The sequence below is a fragment of the Salvia miltiorrhiza genome, chromosome 4 (assembly GCF_028751815.1).
Source record: "Salvia miltiorrhiza cultivar Shanhuang (shh) chromosome 4, IMPLAD_Smil_shh, whole genome shotgun sequence".
NCBI classification, from domain to species: Eukaryota; Viridiplantae; Streptophyta; class Magnoliopsida; order Lamiales; family Lamiaceae; genus Salvia; species Salvia miltiorrhiza.
This window is the reverse complement of record NC_080390.1, coordinates 10,809,488-10,817,169: the sequence shown is the minus strand read 5'-3', so window position 1 is coordinate 10,817,169 and position 7,682 is coordinate 10,809,488.

Sequence of the window (7,682 nt, the reverse complement as noted above, 5' to 3'; positions counted from 1 at the left end):
GTTAATCGGGTGCGGGTTAATCAGGCTGGGAATTTTGTCGGGTTATAAATTTTCAACTCTAACCCTAAATGTTCGGGTTTCGGGCTAGCCCATCGGGCTAGTCGGCTTAAATGCGTAAAATAAAATAATCATTTGTATTTTATTATTTTTAATGATCTAATGTATAATGTATAAAATATACATAGAAATCAAAGATATAAATTATATAGCAAGCATGAAATGCAAAAATATAAGATATTGAAAAAAACATCAAGATTGCATAACATATAAAATAAGTTGGTAACAATAAAATATTCAACTTTGTTAATGAAAAAATAATAAAATATCTAACAATAGTTTGAATTCATAGAAGCAAAGCATCTCAAAAATACAGAAAAGTGAAATAATGAGACTTTATAATATTTTATCATTTTTTTATTTTTATATCTAAATATTTAATATTAAGTATTCGGGTTTCGGGCTAGCCCATCGGGTTAGTCGGGCCGGCCCTATCGGGTGCCGGGCTATTCGGTTACGGGCTAATCAGGTTGTAACTTTTATCAGATTGAAAATATTCAACCCTAACCCTCTCGGGTGGTGGGTTAATCGTGTCAGCCCACAGGCTTCGGGCTAGATTGACATCCCTACCTTCCATCACTAGATCCCACGAAAACAACAATTTCCCATCAGCCCTGCAGTTTTACCATAATCAACAACACGACAACGATAAATGCATTTAAACTAGCCAAAAAAGGATTATATAAACTAAGTTTTCAACACAGTAGGCCCTGGATAAAGAAAGCAACCCATGCCAAATGCACAATGAATAATTCAAATTGCCGGCTTGTTCGCTGTAATTGAGTTCGTGGAATCTATCCAAATTAGCATTTGATGTTAGGGGAAAGATCACAATCTAGGTTAAATCAACGGTGACACGTTCGTCTCCCTACCTGGTTCGTCCCGTGAGCCAGAGCCTTGGTTGCCGGTTCGTCGCTTGCGTCGGAGCCTTCGCCGCCGGTTCGTGTTGGTGTAATCGCTAGAGCAAGTGTAATCGCCGGAGCTGGAGCCTCTTTTGGTGTTGGTGTAATCACTGGTGCTAGGGCAATGTGAAGCAGATCGCTGGACGCTAGGGCAATTGTGAAGCAGATCGAAATTCAAGTTTGAACGCTAGGGCAATTGTAAAATGGGAGAAAATATAAAATTAGGGAATTTAGGGGAAAATTGGAGATTTGAGAAATTAATACCTTAATTCTATATTCTGGAAATTCGAATTTAATAGCAAAAAAAATTATAATTTCCTACATGGCTGCCACATCAATTAATTTTTTTTTCGGCTGTATATGTGGCGTTTCCAGCATCCACGTCATTTTTCCGGTTGGTGGTTGGTTGACCATGTGCAATTCCAGAAGAAAAAAAAAAGGTTATGTATTATGAGGAAGATTTTAAAGGTGATGTGCAATGTCAGAAAATGGGGAAAGGTAATGTATTTAGGGGCAATTACCCCTTTAAAAAATTAAAATTCACAATTATTTGCCAATTATAGGATTCGAACCTTGGTCTCCAATATATATAAAGAGTAACTTATCCACTAAATCAAAGTTCATTCTTATACTTTAAATATAACATAATTTTATTTTAGCTAAAATTAAGTTATTTTAATTTTTAAATAATTATTAGAATTGAAATATATATAATAAATTATTAATTAAATATTTTTCGGTTATTCGGTTAACCCGAATAATCAATCGGATTAACCGATACCCGAAATTTTAAAAAACTGATAATTGAATCCGAACCAATACCCGAAATTTTTGATTATTGGATACTCAAACCGGAAAATTTCGATTCCATTAATGAATTACCCAAAATTCGATAAGCAATTAGGCAGCGCTACAAACATCGATCAAACTTGGATCTGTTCTGATTACGTATTAAATTGGCTCATCGTCCCCGTGAAAGGCCTCCTAAGGCGAGAAGCAAACTTATATATTGGAGATAGCTATGATAAATGTATTTACTATCTAAACCGTGATCGTTAATATTGTGTCATTGTGTGTAATTGCTCCATTTCTTTTCCTTCTTTTTGTTGAAGAAGTGCGAAATTTTGGTGAAAATATTAATGATAATGTTAATTTTAAACCTAATTTGATAAAATATTGATTCTCAAATAATTAAATAGTTTATCAATTTTAGACAAGAATAACAGAATATAGGATTAAAATCGTTAATTTCGAATCCCCAACTTCACTAAATAGAACTCCTATATTTATTAAATTAATGTGTGTATAATTAATTTAAGATTTTTAAAATCGTGATTATTATTGTATATCTTCAACCATTAAATTGTTTAGCTTTTTGTTCATCGTGATTACATATAATATATACTATTACTGCTGCCCCGTGCGATGCGCGGGAAATATATAGTTATATAAAATCGTAAAAAATAATTAAAGTTAAATTATATATCATACATAATTAATTAATTATGAATAATTCAATTATAAGATGTAAATAACAAATTTTAAGTTAAACCATTCATTTGTAACAAATAAAAAAGGAAGACTAAAAATAAAAAATACGAAAAGAATAAGATAAGAGAGAACTTATCTTGCGAAAAAAGAATAAGATAAAGAGAAATTAATTTGCACCCATGGTTTGCATAGGTAACACATTTTGTAAATTGTAAATCAATTTCTACTATAACTTAGTATTATTGTTTAGTACGATAAATAGATATCAATATGAAATTGACAAAAAAAGATTGTCAAATACGTCAATTATAATTAACACTGACAATTGTACATGTGAACAGAGTAAAGAAAATAAACCAAAGAACAACAAATAAATAGAATTATAATAGTGCTAGTGTAAAAGACAAATCAAATTTGCATACAAATATTAAATGTGTTTTTCTTTTCTGCATGAAGAAAATTTTAATAGTATATTCTCCGCCTCCACTCTTCTCCAGCCTATATGCTCCTCCACGATGCACTCAGTTAAGCTAATGAAAAAATACACAACAGTGAATGTGTACATTCAAATTAAATTCCCAAGCTCCTGCAAAATCAGCCAAACTATATTTGTAATGTGAAATTATGTATTGGGTCCCAGAGTGTCAATGAACAGGTGTATGGGGGGAATACACATGTAAGCTATTTTCGAAAACCAACAAACTCTTTTGTAAATAACTGAAGAGTATCGACTGATACTAAAAAGGTTGACTGATGTGAGCAATTAAGGAAACTTCAGTTGATAAGTGGTTGTAGAGTGATACTAAAGTAACTTCAGTATTTTTTATTTCAGTTAGGTTCAGAGCTTTAACGGATATCCACATAAGGCTTCAGTCTAGAGTTTGTAAACAGAGGAGTGTTATGAATCTTACTGATTATCCGAAGATTTATCAGTTAGACTAATAACACTAGCAGCAGAAAATTAAACTTAGTTCAAATAGCCTTTATAAAGTTTGTCACTAAATAAAATCCTTAGTTTTTCTTTTCAGTTAAGCAAGTTCAGTTGTAAAGCAATTTCAGCGCAAATAAAGAATAACTGAAAACAGATAAAGAACACAAGGATTTTTACGTGGTTTAGAACAAGTTCCTACGTCCACGGCCAGCTGATCAAACTGACAAACGCTCTGGGCTTGTGCTTACGGGTGCACAACAAACCTTAGACTGAGAATACAATTTTCAGTACCAACACACTGGGTTGGATTTCTCGCTCTTCTCTTAGCACACTAAGACAACAATGCCTTTGCAGCGCTTGGCTAAGATCTCTGAGTCAAAACACTGGTCTGAACTCCTCTGTACCCAAACTCTCTTTTCGCTCGGTTGAAAAGGGTTTGAAAATACCAACTGAATTATAGAGAACAGGCTCTCAGTAATCAGAAACTTAGGCTTTGGGAATTCTCTTCTTCGATAAATTTCATGAAAACTAATATTTTCTTCAGGTTCGGTGTGCCCAGAGCCATCATCGGTTACCAAGGCTCTCATTTTTGTAACCTGTCGGTTGAAAACTTGTTCAAGAAATACGGAGTTCATCATCGGGTCTCAACCGCGTATCACCCTCAAGCCAATGGTCAGGCCGAACTGTTCAATCGGCTCATCAAGACCATTCTAAGGAAAACGGTGGGACCAAGGATTGGAGTACGCGTCTGGAAGATGCCTTATGGGCGTGTCGGACAACCTACAAAACTCCTTTTGGGATGTTCCCCTACAGGATGGTGTATGGCAAAAGGTGCCATTTGCCCGTAGAGCTAGAGCACAAGGCGTTTTGGGCAGTCAACAAGGTGAATTATGATTGGGATAAAGCAGGGTAAGCAAGGAAATTGGAGATCCAAGAACTTGAAGAGATCAGATGAGAGGCAAACGATAATGATGTGTTTTATAAGGAAAGAATAAAGAAAACCCATGATGCAATAATTGTGAAGAAGCAATTCAGTTATAGGCAAGAGCTCCTTCTATACCAAACACGTTTCAAGTTTTCCACTGGAAAATTAGGAACAGAATGGGCAGGACCATTCGAGGTACAGGCTCAATTCCCAAATGGAGCTATTGAAGTCAAAAACCCAAAGACATGCAAAATCTTCAAAGTCAACGGCCAACGATTAAAATCTTACTATGGGCATAAGCCGAATTTGGAGGAAGAAGCAAACCAGATCTAAGATGGGGAAAAACTCTGAGTCGAGGTACCACGTCATGCTCAAGACGTTAAATAGGGTACTAGCCAGGAGGTAACCTGGGAACGTTAGTTTTTGTTTTTATTTTCTTTCGTTTGTTTAATTCTTCTGGCTTAGTGGTAGGTTTTGCCCACAGCCGTGGGCAGGTTTGAATTTTCCCGCACATGGGAGTTTTATTTCTTGTGTAGGGGCAAAGAGTGGGGCAAAACAGATAAGGAGAAAATGCGTCAAGTTACGAGGCAAAAGGGGCTCTTGGGCTCACCATCTAAAAAACCGCTTGACACCATGTCACATCATGTGACGGGTGTTAGGCGCAGCCATCAAAACCCTAACCACCCTACCCACGACGTCACTGCACTCACCCTTCCAACTTCCCATAATCACCACCACCGAAATTCTCGCCACCTTCCATACAAAACCTCTTACCTTAGACAGCCATGGTAGCCACCCGACCAAAGAACAAACTCCGCGGCATTCCGGACAGAACAAAAATATACCTCACCGGAGAAAACTCCACACCGCCCAAACCTAAGCCAAAAGCCAAGCCCACGACCAAAAAGTTCATACCCATGGAAACCACACCTACTCCCTCTTTCAAAACCCCACCGATGGCCGAGAGCCCTTCGCCGGTGGACGAGAACGCCATTGAGCAACTCACAGCGAAGATTGACATCCCTATGCTGGAGATGGAAGACGTGCATGCAACCGGGAAAGCTACGATAAGAAGTCCGGCAAGGCTTCAACCAAAAAGAAGCCACCACCATCCTCTTCAAAGGGAAAGAAGCCAGCGGCTGAGAAATCGACCACGCCGGCTGAAGGATCTTCGACTGAGAAAAACGAGCCTTCGGGCTCAGTCACACAGAAAGAACAAGACGAGTCGGGGAAAGACATAGAAGAGGAGACTCCGACGAGGAAGAAGAATAAAGTGGTAGAGGCCACTCCGCTCCGATGGGCCAAGGTAGAGCCGACATCCGCCACGAGAAGCAGGAAGAAAGCAGCAGAACCCCAAGGGTAAAAGGGGATTGCCATTCCTAAGATCTCGAACATGAAATCGCTCAGCCGATTGGGTGTGGTGGAGCAAACCAAGCAGTACTTCGACAATATTGGATGGGCACCATTCCTGGACTGGCCCAGCACGCGTATCTAGAGATAGTGAAGGAGGTGTTTGATACAGCTAAGACTGATAATCACCCCACATACGGGCCTGTGGGCATAAGTTTTACGCTCAAGGGAGACCCCATGGACGTCTCTCTTAACGACCTGAACCAGAATTTGGGGATGGTTCAACTGAAAGACCTACAGAAGAAGTACAAAGATGCCAAAAAGGGGGTTTCGAACTTTGAGCCCAGGGATTGGGATGACATGTGGGCAGACATCGGCGATGGAGGAGTGTTTCATGACTCAAAAGACAAAAGGGCATAGGATCAGAGACCCCGCACTAAGAGTTTGTCACAGGATCCTCTCTTACGCCATGTTTGGAAAGACCGATAGCGAGAATGCCATGTCCAAGAAGAATTTGTACATCATTTGGGCAATGTCGAAGAAGGCGAAGCTCAACTTTGGAGCATTTCTGATCGATCACATCTCCTCAATCGTGAGCAAGCCCTATCAAAGGCTGTCCTGTATCCGCTTCACCATCGCCTTTGCAAAGACGTGTGAGATCAAGATTGTCGAGGAAAATACGGAGATAGATGCAAAGAAACTCAACCTAGAGAGATTGGTCATGGAGGGCGGAATTCCCAGATTCACCAATCCAGAGGAACGAGAGTTTTCGGCGGTCGGAGGCCAAAGCCTTACTGTGGGCAAAGGAAATGAGCGAGTGGAGGAGCTCTCCTTGAATTTTGATGAGGAAGAAGGGAACTAGTTGGACAAGATTGAGGCCAAAGTTGATGAGACCCAACAAGCACTGGCTACCACCCAGAAGGCTCTTCTGGCTTTCTTTAAGCACCAAGGTTTCAGGTACCCTCCTGGAACCTCTTTTTGAGCAATACCCTCCCTAGGAGTCTTTAGTTTTAGTTTTTTGTTTGTTTTTGTTCTTATGTTTTTTGTTTTGTCTGTTGTGTCTGTCTGGCCAGAGCTTAGGGGAAGGGGTGACCCTTCTGCCTTCACCTAAGCAAAACATATGGTGAGGGCACCCGAAGCTTTTGGCCATGTTTAGTTTTTGTTTTGTTGCTTTATTTTAAGTTTGTTCCTCGACCCCCTCTACACACCCACTTTGCTCAAAACAAAGTGTGTGGAGGGGGGGTTGTTTTCTGTTTTGCGGGGTAATCCCTTTGCCAAAAGGCAAAGTGTGTGAGTGGGGGGAAGACCCATGTTTTTGTTTTGTTTTAAGCTTTGTTTAGCCTGTCATTACTGAGATTCATTTGAGCATGATTGGTGGCTAAGTTTAAATTTTGCGCAAGTAGTTTAGGACTTAATTTTCCTATACATGTTGTATGTAGTTGAAGACGATGGACAGGGCTGTGGGCAATACCAAGTGAGGTTTTGAGATGTTTACACGATGTCTTATGCCCATAACAGTCTTTCTTTCTTGTGTGAATATTGACATCTTGCTTAGGGGAATGCTAGAACTTGCCTTAATTCTTAGTTGAACCATGTGTACATAGTCTAGGTGTATTAGATGATTGAGGCAGATTCTTTCATTAGCCCACAGATCTAAGCTGACCAACCCTACATCTATCACTTGTGAACCCTTTTGAGCTTAATAATTCATTTGAATTCACTTGTAAACTTGCCCGAATTTGAGCCATCCCGGTCAAACTGAACTTAAGGGCAAAAGAATGGGAGATAGTGTAGTGGAGCATATGGATAGGACTAGTGCTTTTAATGGAAAAAAAATAAAAATGGGAAACTAAAATCCCACTAAAAGAAAAGTCCAGAAAAAAAAAGAGGAAAGAAAAAAAAAATAATGAGGACAAAAAGGAAAAAATGTATATAATGTGTCATGGGAAGTATGTGCTTAGGCCCGCAAAAAAGGGCAAAGGTCCATCACAAATCTGGGATGTCTGTTGCCCAGAATAAAGTTCAG